Source organism: Hypanus sabinus, chromosome 23, assembly GCF_030144855.1.
Source record: "Hypanus sabinus isolate sHypSab1 chromosome 23, sHypSab1.hap1, whole genome shotgun sequence".
Lineage (NCBI taxonomy): Eukaryota > Metazoa > Chordata > Chondrichthyes > Myliobatiformes > Dasyatidae > Hypanus > Hypanus sabinus.
The window spans coordinates 26636474-26657693 of record NC_082728.1 but is presented as its reverse complement, the minus strand read 5'-3'; the positions used below and the strand labels follow the sequence as shown (position 1 = coordinate 26657693).

Sequence of the window (21220 nt, the reverse complement as noted above, 5' to 3'; positions counted from 1 at the left end):
CCAATCTCTCTTTAATTTCTGATGTTCTATCTCTGTTAAGTGTGTTTCCTGCGAGAAGGCTATATCTACCTTCATTTTCTTAATGTATGTTAAAATTCTTTTTCTTTTCACCAGTCCATTAAGCCCATTAACATTAAAACTTTAAAAATTCAGTAAGTTAGTCATTATTTTTAACAAGGTTACTCCAGTCTATAACATTACGTAACATCTCAGCTCTCAGAGTTCCTTGGGGAATCTCTTTAAAATTCTCCATGTTGCTATGTGTCTCCCCCTCCCCCCCCCCCATCATCCAGGCAAAGAAAAAGAGATAAAAGAAGATTAGATTATAATAAACGGTAACAAAATATCCCCCTACTAATGTTGTGAATAAAAAAACCCACAACATTAACCCCCTCCGTTTTGCAGGACATGGCTACTGCCATGATTACACACATGAATCCCTTAGCAATCGATAAGAAGTTCCTCCAGCTCCCCCGGAGCAAAAAAAATATATGTAAGAAAAAAAACTTTAATATCACTACTCCTGATTAGTATTTCTCAAACTTTTACCTTTCTCCCCCTTTATCATATAATTAAGAATATATTCATCTCATGGTCATAAGACAATTACAACATCCCAATCACAAGACACTTACATCATCCCACTGTCCCGTGTTCAAACTATGGGTGTCTCACAGAGGAGCCACGTATTTAAGTACCCTATGCTCCACATCTTTGCTGAATCTGTGGAGCAACGGGAGATTATTCTGAAGCTCTGTGCAATGGAGCTGAGTTTTGCTGGGAAACGTGCCCTGGTGACAGGTACTGGTAAAGGTGAAGAACGTTGGACTCAGCCTAAAGTCTTTCAATTGTGCCAAGTGCATTGGGGAAGAGGGATGGGGGGCGGAGGGTAGGTTTCAAAGTTGTGGAGGATGGAAGAAGTGGGTTGGTGACCTCTGGAAGAAAAGCAAACCCCTGCCATGAACGGGGGGGAGGGATGGAGTTTGGTGGCATGTGAAGGGAAAGACTGACTCCTGCAGGGAAGAGAGGAGGGACGTAGAACCTCAGCCTGTCTCCAACAACCCCACCAGGGAGATTCTTTTCAATACTTTTCTGAATTTAGTTCCCATAGTGAATGGATAAAACAATCTCTTGAACAGTTTGTGAATCCAGAGCAGCAGTTTCTCTCCCTGTTATAGATATTTGGTTTCTTTTCAATCTCAGCCAAAGATCCTATTGATCTGTCCCACAAGTAAGTGTTTATTGTTTACTATATCTGAAAATTCAAAAATCATTCATTATCAGAGGACATATATGTCAACGTATATAATCCTGAGATTCACTTTCTTGTGGGCATACTGATTCGGCCTCCGTCAACAAATCCACAATAGAATAATAACTATAATAGAATCAGCAAACAACTGCAACAACTGGGCATTCAACCAGTGTGCAAAAGACAACAAATCGTGCAAACAAAAAGAAAGTAGTAGTAGTTTGTAGTAGTAATAACACACAAATAAAATAGGAATAAATATGAAGAACATGAGACGAAGAGACATTGCAAGTGAGTCCATAGGTGGTGGGACCATTTTGATGATGGGGCAAATGGAGTTGTGTGAGGTTATCTTCTTTGACTCAAGAGACAGGTGGTGGGGGGGTAATAACTGTTCCTGAACCTTGTGGCATGAGTGCTGAGACCCCTGTATTACCTTCTAATGGTGACAGCTGGAAAAAATATGACGAGGGTGGTGGGGCTCTCTGATGATGGACACTGGTTTCCTGGAACAACACTTCCATAGATGTGCTCCAGTGGTGGGGAGGGCTTTACCCATGAAGGACTGAGTTATATCCACTATTTGTAGGCATTTCCGTTCAAGGGCATTGGTGTTTCCATACCAGGCTCTGATGCAGCCAGTCAATACACTCTCCACCACACATCTGTAGAAGGTTGTCAAAGGTTTAGATGTCATGCTGAATCTTCGCAAACTCCTAAGGAAGTAGAGTTGCTACTGTGATTTCTTCTTAAATGCGCTGCACACTTGGCCCCAGGGCACGTCCTCGAAATGATAACACCGAGGAATTTAAAGTCACTGACGCACTCCACCTCTGAGGCCTGTTGCTCCTGGCACCACGCAGTCAGGTTTTCGATCTCCCTCTTATATGCTGAAGTAAATATATGTCACCACTCTGTGATTCATTCATACTGTTTCGTCACCACTTTTGATTCGCTTATGTCAGCAAACGTGAAATGGCATTGAGCTGTGCTCAGCCACACAGTCACAAGTGAAAAGCAAATACCGTAGAGCAGGAAGCTAAGCACACAGCCTTGTGGTGCACCTGCTGGTGGACAGGCGAGAGGAAGAGGAGTGGGTTGGGGAACAAGCAGAGGAGTTCGTGGGGCATGTAGGAGGGAGGGGAGAGGTGAGGAGGAAGCGGGTGGAAGGGAGGGAGATATGGGGAACAAACCGAGGGGTTGGTGGGTGTGTGAAAGGCTGGGTGGTTGGGGATCTAACGGAGGGGTTCGAGAGTGGGGTCGGGGGGTGGGGGGGGTTGGAGAAACAAGGAGAGGGGTTAGTGGAAGGGTGGGAAGGGAAGGGTACGGTTGGAGAACAAGCCGACGGGCTGGTGGGAGAGAGGAAGTGAGTTGGGAAACAATCCAAGGGGTTGGGTGGCGAGTGCTTTGTGGAACAAGTCAAGGGGTGGGAGGGAGAGGGAGGGTTGGGGAACAAGCCGCGGGTTTGGTGGGTGGGAGGGAGGGGTTGGGGAACAAGCCGCGGGTTTGGTAGGTGGGAGGGAGAGGGAGGGTTGGGGAACAAGCCGCAGGTTTGGTGGGTGGGAGGGAGAGGGAGGTTGGGGAACAAGCCGCGGGTTTGGTGGGTGGGGAGGGAGAGGGAGGGTTGAGGAACAAGCCGCGGGTTTGGTGGGTGGGAGGGAGAGGGAGGGTTGGGGAACAAGCCACGGGTTTGGTGGGTGGGAGGGAGGGGGAGGGTTGGGGAACAAGCCGCGGGTTTGGTGGGTGGGAGGGAGGGGGAGGGTTGGGGAACAAGCCGCGGGTTTGGTGGGTGGGGGAGGAAAGGGTTGGGGAACAAGCCGCAGGTTTGGTGGGTGGGAGGGAGGGGGAGGGTTGGGGAACAAGCCGCGGGTTTGGTGGGTGGGAGGGAGAGGGAGGGTTGGGGAACAAGCCGCGGGTTTGGTGGGTGGGGGAGGAAAGGGTTGGGGAACAAGCCGCAGGTTTGGTGGGTGGGAGGGAGGGGGAGGGTTGGGGAACAAGCCGCAGGTTTGGTGGGTGGGAGGGAGAGGGAGGGTTGGGGAACAAGCCGCAGGTTTGGTGGGTGGGGGAGGAAAGGGTTGGGGAACAAGCCGCGGGTTTGGTGGGTGGGAGGGAGGTGGAGGGTTGGGGAACAAGCCGCGGGTTTGGTGTGTGGGAGGGAGAGGGAGGGTTGGGGAACAAGCCGCGGGTTTGGTGGGTGGGAGGGAGAGGGAGGGTTGGGGAACAAACCGCAGGTTTGGTGGGTGGGAGGGAGAGGGAGGGTTGGGGAACAAGCCGCAGGTTTGGTGGGTGGGAGGGAGAGGGAGGGTTGGGGAACAAGCCGCAGGTTTGGTGGGTGGGAGGGAGAGGGAGGGTTGGGGAACAAGCCGCGGGTTTGGTGGGTGGGAGGGAGGGGGAGGGTTGGGGAACAAGCCGCGGGTTTGGTGGGTGGGAGGGAGGTGGAGGGTTGGGGAACAAGCCGCGGGTTTGGTGGGTGGGAGGGAGAGGGAGGGTTGGGGAACAAGCCGCGGGTTTGGTGGGTGGGAGGGAGGGGGGAGGGTTGGGGAACAAGCCGCGGGTTTGGTGTGTGGGAGGGAGGTGGAGGGTTGGGGAACAAGCCGCGGGTTTGGTGTGTGGGAGGGAGAGGGAGGGTTGGGGAACAAGCCGCGGGTTTGGTGGGTGGGAGGGAGAGGGAGGGTTGGGGAACAAGCCGCAGGTTTGGTGGGTGGGAGGGAGAGGGAGGGTTGGGGAACAAGCCGCAGGTTTGGTGGGTGGGAGGGAGAGGGAGGGTTGGGGAACAAGCCACAGGTTTGGTGGGTGGGAGGGAGAGGGTGGGTTGGGGAACAAGCCGCGGGTTAGGTGGGTGGGAGGGAGGGGGAGGGTTGGGGAACAAGCCGCAGGTTTGGTGGGTGGGAGGGAGAGGGAGGGTTGGGGAACAAGCCGCAGGTTTGGTGGGTGGGAGGGAGAGGGAGGGTTGGGGAACAAGCCGCGGGTTTGGTGGGTGGGAGGGAGGGGGAGGGTTGGGGAACAAGCCGCGGGTTTGGTGGGTGGGAGGGAGGTGGAGGGTTGGGGAACAAGCCGCGGGTTTGGTGGGTGGGAGGGAGAGGGAGGGTTGGGGAACAAGCCGCGGGTTTGGTGGGTGGGAGGGAGGGGGAGGGTTGGGGAACAAGCCGCGGGTTTGGTGGGTGGGAGGGAGGGGGAGGGTTGGGGAACAAGCCGCGGGTTTGGTGGGTGGGAGGGAGGGGGAGGGTTGGGGAACAAGCCGCGGGTTTGGTGGGTGGGGGAGGAAAGGGTTGGGGAACAAGCTGCGGGTTTGGTGGGTGGGAGGGTTGGGGAACAAGCCGCGGGTTTGGTGGGTGGGAGGGTTGGGGAACAAGCCGCGGGTTTGGTGGGTGGGAGGGTTGGGGAACAAGCCGCGGGTTTGGTGGGTGGGAGGGTTGGGGAACAAGCCGCGGATTTGGTGGGTGGGTGGGAGGGTTGGGGAAGAAGCCGCGGGTTTGGTGGGTGGGAGGGAGAGGGAGGGTTGGGGAACAAGCCGCGGGTTTGGTGGGTGGGAGGGAGGGGGAGGGTTGGGGAACAAGCCGCGGGTTTGGTGGGTGGGAGGGAGGGGGAGGGTTAGGGAACAAGCCACGGGTTTGGTGGGTGGGAGGGATGGGGAGGGTTGGGGAACAAGCCGCGGGTTTGGTGGGTGGGGGAGGAAAGGGTTGGGGAACAAGCCGCGGGTTTGGTGGGTGGGAGGGAGAGGGAGGGTTGGGGAACAAGCCGCGGGTTTGGTGGGTGGGAGGATTGGGGAACAAGCCGCGGATTTGGTGGGTGGGTGGGAGGGTTGGGGAACAAGCCGCGGGTTTGGTGGGTGGGAGGGAGGGGGAGGGTTGGGGAACAAGCCGCGGGTTTGGTGGGTGGGAGGGAGGGGGAGGGTTGGGGGACAAGCCGCGGGTTTGGTGGGTGGGGGAGGAAAGGGTTGGGGAACAAGCCGCAGGTTTGGTGGGTGGGAGGGAGGGGGAGGGTTGGGGAACAAGCCACGGGTTTGGTGGGTGGGGGAGGAAAGGGTTGGGGAACAAGCCGCGGGTTTGGTGCGTGGGGGAGGAAAGGGTTGGGGAACAAGCCGCGGGTTTGGTGGGTGGGGGAGGAAAGGGTTGGGGAACAAGCCGCGGGTTTGGTGGGTGGGAGGGAGAGGGAGGGTTGGGGAACAAGCCGCGGGTTTGGTGGGTGGGGGAGGAAAGGGTTGGGGAACAAGCCGCGGGTTTGGTGGGTGGGAGGGAGAGGGAGGGTTGGGGAACAAGCCGTGGGTTTGGTGGGTGGAGGAGGAAAGGGTTGGGGAACAAGCCGCGGGTTTGGTGGGTGGGAGGGAGAGGGAGGGTTGGGGAACAAGCCGCGGGTTTGGTGGGTGGGTGGGAGAGGGAGGGTTGGGGAACAAGCCGCGGGTTTGGTGGGTGGGGGAGGAAAGGGTTGGGGAACAAGCCGCAGGTTTGGTGGGTGGGGGAGGAAAGGGTTGGGGAACAAGCCGCGGGTTTGGTGGGTGGGAGGGAGAGGGAGGGTTGGGGAACAAGCCGCGGGTTTGGTGGGTGGGGGAGGAAAGGGTTGGGGAACAAGCCGCAGGTTTGGTGGGTGGGAGGGAGGGGGAGGGTTGGGGAACAAGCCGCGGGTTTGGTTGGTGGGTGGGAGGGTTGGGGAACAAGCCGCAGGTTTGGTGGGTGGGTGGGAGGGTTGGGGAACAAGCCGCGGGTTTGGTGGGTGGGAGGGAGAGGGAGTGTTGAGGAACAAGCCGCGGGTTTGGTGGGTGGGAGGGAGAGGGAGGGTTGGGGAACAAGCCGCGGGTTTGGTGGGTGGGAGGGAGAGGGAGGATTGGGGAACAAGCCGCGGGTTTGGTGGGTGGGAGGGAGGGGGAGGGTTGGGGAACAAGCCGCGGGTTTGGTGGGTGGGAGGGAGAGGGAGGGTTGGGGAACAAGCCGCGGGTTTGGTGGGTGGGAGGGAGAGGGAGGGTTGGGGAACAAGCCGCGGGTTTGGTGGAGGGAGGGAGGGGGAGGGTTGGGGAACAAGCCGCGGGTTTGGTGGGTGGGAGGGTTGGGGAACAAGCCGCGGGTTTGGTGGGTGGGAGGGAGGGGGAGGGTTGGGGAACAAGCCGCAGGTTTGGTGGGTGGGAGGGAGGGGGAGGGTTGGGGAACAAGCCGCAGGTTTGGTGGGTGGGAGGGAGAGGGAGGGTTGGGGAACAAGCCGCAGGTTTGGTGGGTGGGAGGGAGGGGGAGGGTTGGGGAACAAGCCGCAGGTTTGGTGGGTGGGAGGGAGAGGGAGGGTTGGGGAACAAGCCGCAGGTTTGGTGGGTGGAGGAGGAAAGGGTTGGGGAACAAGCCGCGGGTTTGGTGGGTGGGAGGGAGGGGGAGGGTTGGGGAACAAGCCGCGGGTTTGGTGGGTGGGAGGGTTGGGGAACAAGCCGCGGGTTTGGTGGGTGGGAGGGTTGGGGAACAAGCCGCGGATTTGGTGGGTGGGTGGGAGGGTTGGGGAACAAGCCGCGGGTTTGGTGGGTGGGTGGGAGGGTTGGGGAACAAGCCGCGGGTTTGGTGGGTGGGAGGGAGGGGGAGGGTTGGGGAACAAGCCGCGGGTTTGGTGGGTGGGAGGGAGGGGGAGGGTTGGGGGACAAGCCGCGGGTTTGGTGGGTGGGGGAGGAAAGGGTTGGGGAACAAGCCGCAGGTTTGGTGGGTGGGAGGGAGGGGGAGGGTTGGGGAACAAGCCGCGGGTTTGGTGGGTGGGAGGGAGGGCGAGTGTTGGGGAACAAGCCGCGGGTTTGGTGGGTGGGGGAGGAAAGGGTTGGGGAACAAGCCGCGGGTTTGGTGGGTGGGAGGGAGAGGGAGGGTTGGGGAACAAGCCGCGGGTTTGGTGGGTGGGGGAGGAAAGGGTTGGGGAACAAGCCGCGGGTTTGGTGGGTGGGGGAGGAAAGGGTTGGGGAACAAGCCGCGGGTTTGGTGGGTGGGAGGGAGAGGGAGGGTTGGGGAACAAGCCACGGGTTTGGTGGGTGGGGGAGGAAAGGGTTGGGGAACAAGCCGCGGGTTTGGTGGGTGGGGGAGGAAAGGGTTGGGGAACAAGCCGCAGGTTTGGTGGGTGGGAGGGAGAGGGAGGGTTGGGGAACAAGCCGCGGGTTTGGTGGGTGGGAGGGAGGGGGAGGGTTGGGGAACAAGCCGCAGGTTTGGTGGGTGGGAGGGAGGGGGAGGGTTGGGGAACAAGCCGCGGGTTTGGTGGGTGGGAGGGAGAGGGAGGGTTGGGGAACAAGCCGCGGGTTTGGTGGAGGGAGGGAGGGGGAGGGTTGGGGAACAAGCCGCGGGTTTGGTGGGTGGGAGGGTGTGGTGAACTATGTGCCTGTCGGGACACGCCCCTGCTGACTGCTCCTGTGGCTCCTCCCACAGGCCCCTGTATAAAGGAGACCTGCGGCCTGAAGATCGGCCTCAGTCTCCAGGACCTTGTATGATAGACACTCACTCCTGGTTCCTTCTTCCAGTCAATAACAGCCGATATCTCGCCTACGTCTCAGTGTGAGTTATTGATGGTGCATCAGAGGGTTGGGGAACAAGCCGCAGGTTTGGTGGGTGGGAGGGAGGGGGAGGGTTGGGGAACAAGCCGCAGGTTTGGTGGGTGGGGGAGGAAAGGGTTGGGGAACAAGCCGCGGGTTTGTTGGGTGGGAGGGAGGGGGAGGGTTGGGGAACAAGCCGCGGGTTGGTGGGTGGGAGGGTTGGGGAACAAGCCGCGGGTTTGGTGGGTGGGAGGGTTGGGGAACAAGCCGCAGGTTTGGTGGGTGGGTGGGAGGGGGAGGGTTGGGGAACAAGCCGCAGGTTTGGTGGGTGGGAGGGGGAGGGTTGGGGAACAAGCCGCAGGTTTGGTGGGTGGGAGGGAGAGGGAGGGTTGGGGAACAAGCCGCAGGTTTGGTGGGTGGGAGGGAGGGGGAGGGTTGGGGAACAAGCCGCAGGTTTGGTGGGTGGGGGAGGAAAGGGTTGGGGAACAAGCCGCGGGTTTGGTGGGTGGGAGGGAGGGGGAGGGTTGGGGAACAAGCCGCGGGTTTGGTGGGTGGGAGGGTTGGGGAACAAGCCGCGGGTTTGGTGGGTGGGTGGGAGGGTTGGGGAACAAGCCGCGGGTTTGGTGGGTGGGAGGGAGGGGGAGGGTTGGGGAACAAGCCGCGGGTTTGGTGGGTGGGAGGGAGGGGGAGGGTTGGGGGACAAGCCGCGGGTTTGGTGGGTGGGGGAGGAAAGGGTTGGGGAACAAGCCGCAGGTTTGGTGGGTGGGAGGGAGGGGGAGGGTTGGGGAACAAGCCGCGGGTTTGGTGGGTGGGAGGGAGGGGGAGGGTTGGGGAACAAGCCGCGGGTTTGGTGGGTGGGGGAGGAAAGGGTTGGGGAACAAGCCGCGGGTTTGGTGGGTGGGAGGGAGAGGGAGGGTTGGGGAACAAGCCGCAGGTTTGGTGGGTGGGAGGGAGAGGGAGGGTTGGGGAACAAGCCGCGGGTTTGGTAGGTGGGAGGGAGAGGGAGGGTTGGGGAACAAGCCGCGGGTTTGGTGGGTGGGAGGGAGAGGGAGGGTTGGGGAACAAGCCGCGGGTTTGGTGGGTGGGGGAGGAAAGGGTTGGGGAACAAGCCGCGGGTTTGGTGGGTGGGGGAGGAAAGGGTTGGGGAACAAGCCGCGGGTTTGGTGGGTGGGAGGGAGAGGGAGGGTTGGGGAACAAGCCGCGGGTTTGGTGGGTGGGGGAGGAAAGGGTTGGGGAACAAGCCGCGGGTTTGGTGGGTGGGGGAGGAAAGGGTTGGGGAACAAGCCGCGGGTTTGGTGGGTGGGAGGGAGGGGGAGGGTTGGGGAACAAGCCGCGGGTTTGGTGGGTGGGGGAGGAAAGGGTTGGGGAACAAGCCGCAGGTTTGGTGGGTGGGAGGGAGGGGGAGGGTTGGGGAACAAGCCGCGGGTTTGGTGGGTGGGTGGGAGGGTTGGGGAACAAGCCGCAGGTTTGGTGGGTGGGTGGGAGGGTTGGGGAACAAGCCGCGGGTTTGGTGGGTGGGAGGGAGAGGAAGGGTTGGGGAACAAGCCGCGGGTTTGGTGGGTGGGAGGGAGAGGGAGGGTTGGGGAACAAGCCGCGGTTTTGGTGGGTGGGAGGGAGAGGGAGGGTTGGGGAACAAGCCGCGGGTTTGGTGGGTGGGAGGGTTGGGGAACAAGCCGCGGGTTTGGTGGGTGGGAGGGAGGGGGAGGGTTGGGGAACAAGCCGCAGGTTTGGTGGGTGGGAGGGAGGGGGAGGGTTGGGGAACAAGCCGCAGGTTTGGTGGGTGGGAGGGAGAGGGAGGGTTGGGGAACAAGCCGCAGGTTTGGTGGGTGGGAGGGAGGGGGAGGGTTGGGGAACAAGCCGCAGGTTTGGTGGGTGGGAGGGAGAGGGAGGGTTGGGGAACAAGCCGCAGGTTTGGTGGGTGGGGGAGGAAAGGGTTGGGGAACAAGCCGCGGGTTTGGTGGGTGGGAGGGAGGGGGAGGGTTGGGGAACAAGCCGCGGGTTTGGTGGGTGGGAGCTAGGGGGAGGGTTGGGGAACAAGCCGGGCAGGGCTGTTAAGGGTGATGAAGAAAAGCTTGGTAGTAACTGCTGGTGGGAAGAGTCCCGGAATTGAGCAGAAGGCGCCTACACTGAAGATCCTCGCAAAATCTGTGGAGGAGCAGGAGTTTATTCTGAATTCTTGTGGATTTGCTGGTAAACGTGCCCTGGTGTAGGCGAGGAACTTTGGGCTGAGCGTGAGACTTTCAATGGTGCCAAGTGGTGAGCAGTTGGGGAGAGGGTCGACGAGGGACGGAGAGGAGATCGAGTCTCAAATCTCTGGAGGACGAACTGTCCGCATGCACCGATGACCCCCTCCGCTGGACACCCCGCACTGGTCTTCTCCCTCCTCGGGACCTTTTCATTGCCAACTGCCGACAGGACGTCAACACTCCTCTCTACAATTCCAACCCCTTCCGAAAGCACTGCTCTTCACTCCCTCCGCACTAATCCCAATCCCACCATCGAATCCGCAGATCAAGGGGCTGCTGTATCAGACTGGCTGACTGACCTCTCCGTTGCTGAGGCTCAGCGGCAACCCAGACATCTCCTCTTGCTTACCCCTTGAACAGGATCCCACTAAGGAGCACCACACCATTGCCTACACAGTCACTGACCCTATTAGCTCTGCATATCTCTCATACACTGCCAGCAACCTCATAGATTCCTCACCCCACACCTCCCGCTTCTACCTCCTACCCAAGATCCACACACCCGCTTGTCCAGGTAGACCCATTGTTTTAGCTTATTCCTGCCCCACTGAACTCATGTCTGCATACGTCGACTCTGTTTATCCCCCTCCCCCCATTTCAGTCCCTCCCTCCCCTTTCTTGTCCATTTCTGACAACTCCCTCCCCTTTCTTGTCCATTTCTGACAACTCCCTCCCCTTTCTTGTCCATTTCTGACAACTCCCTCCCCTTTCTTGATCTTTCGGTCTCTTTCTCCGGAGACGGCTTATCTACCGATATCTACTATAAGCCTACAGACTCTCACAACTACTTGGACTATTCCTCTTCCCACCCTGTCTCTTGCAAAAAATTGCCATACCCTTCTTGCAATTCCTCCATCTCCACCACATCTGTTCTCAGGATGAGGCATTTCATTCCAGGATGAAGGAGATGTCTTCCTTTTTTAAAGAAAGGTGCTTCCCTTCCTCCACCATCAACTCTGCTCTCAAACGCATCTCTCCCATTTCACTCACATCTGCTCTCGCCCTGATGCACCATCAATAACTCTCGGAGACGTGGGTTAAGGTCGGCTTTTATTGGCTGGAAGAAAGCACAAGCAGCAACCACACAACATCCTGGAGACTGAGGGGGGAGCAGTGCCTCCAATCGCCTTTATACCGGGGTCTGTGGGAGGAGCCACAGGAGCAGTCAGCTGGGGGGGCGTGTCCAGACAGGTTTATGTAGTTCACCACATTCACCCCCCAGTTTTAAAAGAGAGTCAACACTCAGTCACTCAAAGGGGCGGGTGGCCTTGATAAGTTGTGCCTTTTCAGGACGGTAGAAGTGCGGTTTGCACTCAACGCAGACTTGGCAGTCCCTGGTCATCGTCCTGATGTCCTCAAGGGAGTAAGGCAGGTTCTGGGCTTTCACGAAATGGTAAAATCGGATGATCCCCGGGTGGCAAAGATCTGCATGGAGGGCGTATAGCTGGTCGAGCTGCACGCTGGCACACGCTCCCCAGGATAGGGCATCAGGGGGCTCATTGAGCCTTCCAGGCCAGTACAGGATATCATAGTTGTAGGTGGAGAATTCTATTCTCCACTGCAAAATTTTATCATTTTTGATTTTGCCCCGCTGTTGGTCGCTGAACATGAACGCAACCGAGCGCTGGTTGGTCAGCAAGGTGAACCTTTTGCCGGCGAGATTGTGCCTCCAGTGCCTAATAGCTTCCACTATGGCCTGGGCTTCTTTCTCCACCGCGGAGTGCCGAATTTCAGAGCCTTGAAGGGTACGAGAGAAAAATGCTACTGGCTTGACTACCTGATTGAGGGTAGCAGCCAGCGTGAAGTCGGAGGCGTCACTCTCTACTTGGAAGGGAATGGTCTGGTCCACTGCATGCATCGTTGCTTTGGCAATGTCCTCTTTAATGTGGCTGAAGGCCGCGCAGGCCTCGGCAGAGAGGGGAAATGCGGTGGACTTGATCCGGGGGCGGGCCTTGTCTGCGTAATGGGGGACCCATTGGGCGTTATAGGAAAAGAAGCCCAGGCACCGTCTGAGGGCTCCGAGGGTGGTGGGAAGAGGGAGTTCTAACAGGGGGCACATACAGTTGGGATCAGGGCCAATACCCCGTTTTCCACAACATACCCAAGGGTAGCGAGTCGGGTGGTTCCGAACACACACTTGTCCCTGTTGTAAGTAAGGTTCAGGGCTTTGGTCACTTGGAAAAATCGTTGGAAGTTGATGTTGTGATGTTGATGTTGCCAGTTGTGACCGCAGATGGTGATGTTATCCAGATATGGGAACGTGGCCTTCACTTGGCACCGGTCCACCATCTGGTCCATTTCCCTCTGGAAGACAGAGACACCATTCGTGACACTGAAGGGGACGCGCAGGAAGTGATAGAGCCTGCCACCCGCCTCGAAGGCGGTGTAGGGGCGGTCCTCTGGGCGGATGGAGAGCTGCTGGTAAGCAGATTTCAGATCTATCGTCGAGTACACCTTGTACTGAGCTATCTGGTTGACCATATCCGCGATGCAGGGTAGGGGGTGCGCGTCAAGCTGCGTGAACCTGTTGATGGTCTGGATATAGTCCATGACCATCCTATTTTTCTGCCCAGTCCGAACAACAACCACCTGGGCCCTCCAAGGACTTGTGCTTGGCTCAATGATCCCCTCCCTGAGCAGCCGCTGCACCTCTGTCTGAATGAAGGCCCTGTCCCCCGCGCTGTACCTCCTGCTTTTAATTGCCACAGGTTTACAGTCGGGGGTCAGTTTGGCGAACAGTGGTGGGGGAGGGATCTTGAGGGCGGAGAGGCTGCAAGTGGTGTCAGTAGCACAGCTGTTGGCATGGTGCTGGGTGGGATGTGTGGGTCAGTGTGTGTGTGTGGTCAGTAGCGGGGTATATGACAAAGTCCCACAAAACTGAGGATTCCTGACAGTGAGTGGTGGGAGGGGCCCGTCAAATGCCACAGTCACACTTTCGAGATGGCTCTGGCAGTGCAGCCCCAATAGCACAAGCGCACACAGTTGAGGCATGACCAGTAGCACAAAGTCCCGATATTCTGTGCCCTGCACCATCAATGTCGCTACACAACCCCCCTGGATGTCTGTGGAATGTGACCCAGAAGCCATGGTGACCCTCTGGCTTACCGGCCGTGTCACGAGTCCGCAGTGTTGCACCGTGTCCGGGTGAATAAAACTCTCAGTGCTGCCCGTGTCAAAAAGGCAGCTAGTCCTGTACCCCTCCACCAGGATGTCCATCATTGACCTTGCAAGCTAGTGTGGGGCGCTTTGGTCGAAGGTCACGGAGGCCAGAGTTGAATCACTGTCTTGGTGCCCGGTAAACACCTATGGGTCGGAGGCGGGGCGAGGTGGTGCCGACAAAGATGGCCGCCCCCATGCCTTGCACGAGGCGGGCAGGCAAGATGGCGGTGACCAAGATGGCTGCCCCCATGCCTCACACGAGGCAGGCAGGCAAGATGGCGGCCCCCATGCCTCACACGCAGCGCTGATCGACCCCGCTCGTGGTTCAGGCTTACAGGCCGTGGTGAAGTGGCCCTTCTTTCCGCAGCTGGAGCAGGTAGCTTCTCGGGCTGGGCAGCGTTTTCGGGGGTGCTTTTCGAGTCCGCAGAAGTAACACTGCGCGGACTTGCAACTGGCAGCAGTTGTGGTCAGTTTCGGGGAGTTCGTGGACTCGCGAGTGGCAGCAGCCAAGGTCAATTCGCTGGCGGGTGGCGGGGTCTGCAGCGTTGACGGAACCAGCGGGGGATCGCATGGCTGGACAGCGTCAGCGTTGTGCACTGCAGCCTCCAGCATGTTGGCCATCTCGACCGCCGAGCGTAAGGTAAGATCGGCATTTCCCAGCAGCCGCTGGCGCACGTACACTGACCTGATCCCCGTAACGAAGGCGTCTTGTACCAGGAGCTCTGCATGCTGTTCCACCATCAGTCCCCTGCAGTCGCAGGCCCGCCCGAGTGTCTGTAGGGCCCAGACAAACTCCGCGCTCGACTCTCCGGCCCGCTGCCGCTGCGTTGCTAAGCGATGTCTTGCGTAGACGGTGTTCACCGGCCACAGGTACTGTCTTTTGAGGGCGTCCAGTGCCCCTTGGTAGGTCGGCAGGTCCCTGATAAGGGAGAATACTTTTGGACTGACCCTAAAAAGGAAGATTTTGTGCATGATAGCAGGCTCAGTCACTGGAATCTCTTCCAAGTATGATTGGAAGCAAGCAAGCCAGAGTTCAAAGGCAAGAGCTGCTTCAGGGTCTTGAGGATCAATGTCCAATTTTTCCGGACGTAAAATACTTTCCATGTTTTAAAATTTCAGCCAATAAAATTGATGCACCATCAATAACTCTCGGAGACATGAGTTAAGGTAGGCTTTTATTGGCTGGAAGAAAGCACAAGCAGCAAGCATCCTGGAGACTGAGGAAGGGTCTGTTCCTCCAATCGCCTTTATACAGGGGTCTGTGGGAGGAGCCACAGGAGCAGTCAGCGGGGGGTGGGGGGGGGCATGTCCAGACAGGTATATGTAGTTCACCACACACCCCTTCCTCCCCCACCCCACTAGGGATAGGGTTCCCCTTGTCCTCACCTACCACCCCACCAGCCTCCAGGTCCAACATATAATTCTCCGTAACTTCCACCACCTCCAACAGGATTCCACCACCAACACATCTTTCCCTGCCCCCCACCCCTTTCTGCTGAAGCGACCAGACCTGAGCACAGTACTCCAGGCGGGGTCTGACCGGGGTCCGATATAGCTGCAACACCAGCTTTCCTCTGGTGTTCCTCTCCCCTTTTCTTTCTTCCATGGCCTTCTACTCCCACCTACACCCCACCTTCTCCAGCCCTGTATCTCTTTACCGATCAACTTCCCAGCTATTTACTTCATCCCTCCTCCTCCCGATTTCACCTATCACCTTGTGCTTTTCTCTCTCCCTTTCCCACCTCATCGTTTTTTTAGCTCCGGCCCTGCAGAAGGGTCTCAGCCTGAAACATCGATCGTTCCATCGATGCTGCCCGGCCCGCTGAGTTCCTCCAGCATTTTGTGTGTGTTGTTTGGATTTCCAGCATCTGCAGACTCTCACTTGCTTGGAGGATGGAAGACCCCTGGAATGAAAGGCAAACTCCTGCTAGGAAGAGGGAAAGGATGGCGTTTGGTGGCCCATGGAGGGATAGGCTGACTCCCGCAGGGAAGAGGGGAGGAACAGTGGGGGGGTGGGGTTCGGTGGCCCCAGCAGAGAGACTCAATCCAATACTTTACTGACTTTAGTGGCCACAGTGAGTGGACGGACAATCCCTTGCAAGTTTGTGACCCCAGAGCTGCATTTTGTCTCCCACTGCTGATTTAGATTCAAAGATCCAAAGATCCTATTGTACTATCCCAAATGTAAGAGTTAATTGTTTTCGATACCTGTAAGCTCGAAGCAAATTTATTATCAAAGTACATACATGTAACCAGATGCAACCGTGAGATTCATTTTCTTGCAGGCATTCTCAATAAAACCGCAATAGAATAATAACCACAATGAAAGACTGCAGCAACTTGGGCGTTCAAGCAGTGTGCAAAAGACAACAAACTGTGCGAATGCAAAAATAAAGAAATAATATTAACAAATACATATTGAGGGCATGAGATGAAGAGCTCTTGAAAGTGAGTCCATAGGTTGTGGGAACATTTTAATACTGGGGCAAGTGGAATTGAGTGAAGTTATTCCTTTGTCTCAAGAGCCTGATGGTTGAGGGGCAATAACTGTTCCTGAACCTGGTGGGGTGGGTCCTGAGTTTCCTGTACCACCTTTCTGATGGCAGTAGTGAGTAGGGAGCATGACATGCTTGGTGGTGTGGGGTGGGTGGAGTGGAGTCCCTGATCATGGACGCTGCTTTCCTGCAACAACACTTCGTGTAGATGTGCTCAGTTGTGGGGCTGGCTTCACCCGTGATGGACTGGACAGTATCCACTACTTTTTGCAGGATTTCTGAATAAGGGCATTGGTATTTCCCTACCAGGCAGTGATGTAGCTAGTCAATATACTTTCCACCGCACATCTATAGAAGTTTTTCAAAGCTTTAGATGTCATGCTGAATCTTCACAAAGTCCTAATGAAGTAGAGGCACTACTGTGCTTTCTTTGTAATTGCACTGATAATTGATCCACGACTGTGCTGTGACACACATCTCAAACCACATCATCAAGTTGGCCAATAACACGACTGTGGTGGGTCTCATCAGCAAGAACGACGAGTCAGCTTACAGAGAGGAGGTGCAGCAGCTAACGGACTGGTGCAGAGCCAACAACCTGTCTCTGAATGTGAACGAAACAAAAGAGATGTTTGTTGACTTCAGGAGGGCACAGAGCGACCACTCCCCGCTGAACATCGATGGTTCCTCGGTAGAGATCCTAAAGAACACCAAATTTCTTGGTGTTCACCTGACGGGGAATCTCACCTGGTCCCTCAACACCAGCTCCATAGCAAAGAAAGCCCAGCAGCGTCTCTACTTTTTGCGAAGGCTGAGGAAAGTCCATTTCCCACCCTCCATCCTCATCACATTCTACAGGGGTTGTATTGAGAGCATCCTGAACAGCTTCATCACTGCCTGGTTCGGATCATCTTGGATTGCAAGACCCTGCAGCGGATAGTGAGGTCAGCTGAGAAGATCATCAGGGTCTCCCTTCCTGCCATCACGGACATTTACACTACACGCTGCATCCACAAAGGAAACAGCATTATGAAGGACCTCATGCACCCCTCATACAATCTCTTCTCCCTCCTGCTGTCTGGGAAAAGGCTCCAAAGCATTTGGGCTCTCACAACCAGACTATGTAACAGTTTCTTCCCCCAAGTTAGCAGACTCCTCAATACCCGAAGCCTGGACTGACACCTCGCCCTATTGTCTTGCTTATTATTTATCGTAATGCCTGCACTGTTTTTGTGCACTTTAAGCAGTCCTGTGTAGGTCTGTAGTCTAGTGTAACTTTCTCTGTGTTTTTTTTACGTAGTTCAGTCTAGTTTTTGTACTGTGTACTGTGTAACACCATGGTCCTGAAAAACGTAGTCTCATTTTTACTATGTACTGTACCAGCAGTTATGGTCGAAGTGACAATAAAAGTGACTTGAATTGACTTGACTTAAGTGCTGGACCCAGGACAGGTCCTCCAAAATAACACTGATGCAAGTAAAGTTGCCAATCCTCCTTTAGGACTGGTTCATGGTCCTCTGGTTTCCTCCTCCTGAAGTCAATAATCATCTCCTGGGTCTTGCTGACATTGACATTGTTGTAGGACCATTCAACTAGACTTTGTCTCTTTCCTATATGTAAATTACATATATATGCCATCATATACAACCCTGGGATTCATTTTCTTGTCAGCATACAGATGTGGAAGAAATTCTGTTACTAGCTAGATACTAAGGGGTTAAAGAGCTTTTCTCACAGCAGCCTTAAACTGATCCTGGAGGGCTACTAAATGACTAACTAGCCTGAAAAGGAGTAATCAAAGCATTGTGGGGAACCACTTCCCAGCGCACTCGAACCAGCTCACAAAGCGATGCGCGCCAGCATTGAGGCAGGTCCCGAAGAGGGCGCCAAGCCTGCTTCACCCGCAAGGGGTAAAGCCCACGCGCGGAACGGGACTGTGAATACGCACCCCCTACAGTATTCCCGCCCGGGGAGGGCGGGATCAGGAAGGCTTTAAAGTGAGGCTGCGAAGTTTGAATAAATCGCTTTTTTGCAACTGCAGCTCACTGACTGGTCATTATTTCAGCGCTGCGTGTAGCACACCGCTACAATTGGTGACCCCGATGGCCCAAACGATATTTGGACTGGAGATGACTGACGCCGCATCTGTTCATGCAGTTTTGTTGAAACTGCCAAGCTTCTGGACACTGCGACCTCACCTATGGTTCCAGCAAGCAGAAGCCCAATTCCACGTTCGGCAGATAACCTCAGAGGACACACTACGTGTTGAGCTCCCTCAACCAGGAGACATTGGTGCAGGTTGAGGAGTTCATACAGTTGCCCCTGGAGGACGGCAAATACACAGAATTCAAAGCCTTGTTCATAAGGACTTTCGGACTCTCACGACATGAGTGAGCTGCCCGCTTACTGCACCTGGATGGTTTGGGGGATAGACCTCCATCGGCTTTAATGAATGAGATGTTGTCTCTGGCCGGAGGTCACAAGCCCTCCCTCATGTTTGAGCAGGCATTCCTGGAGCAGCTGCCCGAGGACATACGCCTGCTGCTGTCCAACGTGGATTTCAGTGACCCACGGAAGGTGGCAGCCCGGGCGGACTTGCTGTGGAATGCCAAGAAAGTGAGCGGGGCGGCCACGCTCCCAGCAGCAGACCAGACCAGGCCCAGCCACAGAGCCCACTAACCCCAGAGGCAGGGGTGAGGAGCCCAATGAACAATGGTGCTTCTACCAGCAGCGGTGGGGCGCAGAAGCCCGCCGTTGTCGCCCGCCCTGCAAGTTCCCGGGAAACACCAGGGCCAGCCGCCGCTGATGGCTACGGCGGCTGGCCATCGGGATAGCCTCCTGTATGTCTGGGACAAGAAGTCGGGACGCTGCTTTTTGGTCAAAACCTGAGCCGAGATCAGCGTCTTACCTCCGACGAGTTACGACACCTGCAACAGGGCACTGGGTCCCCCCCAAGGGCCGTGGATGGCAGCACGGTAAGGACCTACGGCACCTGTACAGTGCAGCTACAGTTCGGCTCCAGCCAGTTCACGTGGGACTTCACACTGGCCACCATAGCCCAACCGCTTCTGGGAGCGGATTTTTTGTGGGCTCACAGCCTAGACTGATCCACGCCGAGACCTTTCAAACTTTCTCCATGGGTGAAACCCAGTTGCCAGCCCCACACCTAGACTCCATCACCCTGTCCGACAACAACTTCACCAGAGTCCCGGCGGATTTCCCATCGGTTCTGGCACTGCAGTTCATGGCAGCCATGCCCAGACACAGCGTAGGGCACCACATCCTGACACAAGGACCACCCCTCCACGCCTGTGCTCGAAGGCTTCCCCCGGACAAGTTCCGACTGGTGAAGAAGGAGTTCAAGAGGATGGAGGAATTGGGGATCATACGGCGGTCCGACAGCCCATGGGCCTCCCCCCTGCACATGGTGCCCAAAGCAACAGAGGGCTGGAGACCATGCGGCAACTACCGCAGGCTGAACGAGGCTACAACACTGGACCGCTACCCTGTGCCGCACATTCAGGACTTTGCAGCAAACCTGCACAGCGCACGGATCTTCTCCAAGGTGGACCTCTTCCGGGGATACCATCAAATCCCGATGCATCCAGACGACGTCCCCAAAACAGCACTCATCACCTCTTTCGGCCTTTTCGAGTTCGTCCGCATGCCGTTCAGCCTAAAGAATGCCGCACAGACGTTTCAGCGGTTAATGGACATGGTGGGACGCAACCTGGACTTCGCTTTCATCTATTTGGATGATACCCTCATAGCCAACAGCAGTCATCAGGAGCATCTGTCCCACCTCCGTTAACTCTACACCCAACTGAGTGAATACAGTCTAACAATCAACCCAGCCAAATGCCAGTTCGGGCTCGACACCATCGACTTCCTGGGCCACAGGATTACTAAAGACGGGGCAACCCCTCTGCCCGCTAAGGTAGACGCAGTCCACCATTTCCCCCGACCCACCACGATCAAAGGCCTTCAGGAATTCGTGGGTATGGTGAATTTCTTCCTCCCTTCAGCTGCCCGAATCATGCGCCTCCTGTTCGCCCTGATGTTGGGTAAGGGCAAGGACATTACCTAGGACGAGGAGTCTGCCGCCGCTTTCATTAAAACCAAAGAAGCCTTGGCAAACGCCGCGATGCTAGTGCACCCCAGAACAGACGTCCCTACTGCCCTCACAATGGACGCCTCTAACACGGCAGTCGGTGGAGTGCTGGAACAACTCATCGAGGGTTGCTGGCAACCCCTGGTGTTTTTCAGCAAACACCTGCAACCACCCGAGCTCAAATACAGTGCTTTCGACCGGGAACTGTTGGCGCTATACCTGGCAATCTGGCATTTCAGGTACTTCTTAGAAGGTAGGCCCTTCACCGTGTTCACAGACCACAAACCGCTTACCTTTGCGTTCATGAAAGCATCTGACCCCTGGTCCTCCCGCCAGCAGTGACATCTGTCCTACATCTCCAAATACACGACGGATGTCCGACATGTCTCGGGAAAGGACAATGTCGTGGCGGACGCCCACTCCCGCCCTAACATCGAAGCCCTATCCCAGGGGGTAGACGACGAAGCACTGGCAGATGCGCAGCAGGCAGACGAGGAGATCCCTAGTTACAGGACTGCAGTCTCCGGTTTGCAGCTCCAGGACCTCCCCGTAGGCCCAGGTGAGAGGACCCTACTCTGTGACATCACCAATCACCACCGACCAACCCCGCCCCGTCGTTCTGGGGGGGGGGGGGGGGCGGGGTTATGTGGCGACCCACTTTCCAGCACACTCGAACCGGCTCACAAAGCGGCGTGTGCCGGCATTGAAGCAGGTCCCAAAGAGGGCGCCAGGCCTGCTTCACCAGCAAGGGGTAAAGCCCGCGCGCGGGATGGGACTGTGAATACGTGCCCCCTACAGTATTCCCGTCCGGGGAGGGCGAGATCAGGAAGGCTTTAAAGCGAGGCCATGAAGTTTGAATAAATCTCTTTTTTGCAACTGCAGCTCACCGACTCCGGGTCATTATTTCAGCGCTGCGTGTAGCACACTGCTACAGCATAATCACATGATGTTCTGCTTTTCTTTAGTGCAATTGTCCTTGCTTCAAGGCTGTGGGTGGAAGTAGCCTTTGAATAGATAAGAAAATAGTAACCCAATCATCTTGTTTTTCTGTATTGTGCTAAAACAAGATTATTGAGTCAAGGAATTATCTGCTTGTATGCTGTATTTCACAATCCTGCTGATACACAATGTCTATATAATGAGAAAAGTCTCTGTACTGAGGAGAGTCTCATGAACTCCGCTTTTAGGAGGGTGGGCCCTCCATGACGCGCATCTTGTTACAATAAATCCTTTCTAAGGCGATCTCCCTTCATGTCTGAGTAATACTTTTTCCGCAACAATCAATTAATCACCACCTTTGATTCAGCAGATTGTGAGCAAATGTGAATATGGCATTATGAATTGTAAAGCAAGTGGAGCAGGGGCCTGAGCATACAGCTTCATGGTGCAGCTCTGCTGACAAAGATTGTGGTTTATATATCCCTGTTCATGGTAAAACTCCCATTTTAAATTTTGTGTTTGTACTAAAACATTTTAAAA

The 21220-nt window shown here is 56.2% G+C and overlaps 1 pseudogene; it reads left to right on the top strand.

Moving 5' to 3' along the window:
• LOC132380345 (L-xylulose reductase-like) overlaps nucleotides 1-21220 on the top strand; it is a 47574-nt pseudogene that overhangs the window by 8194 nt on the left and 18160 nt on the right.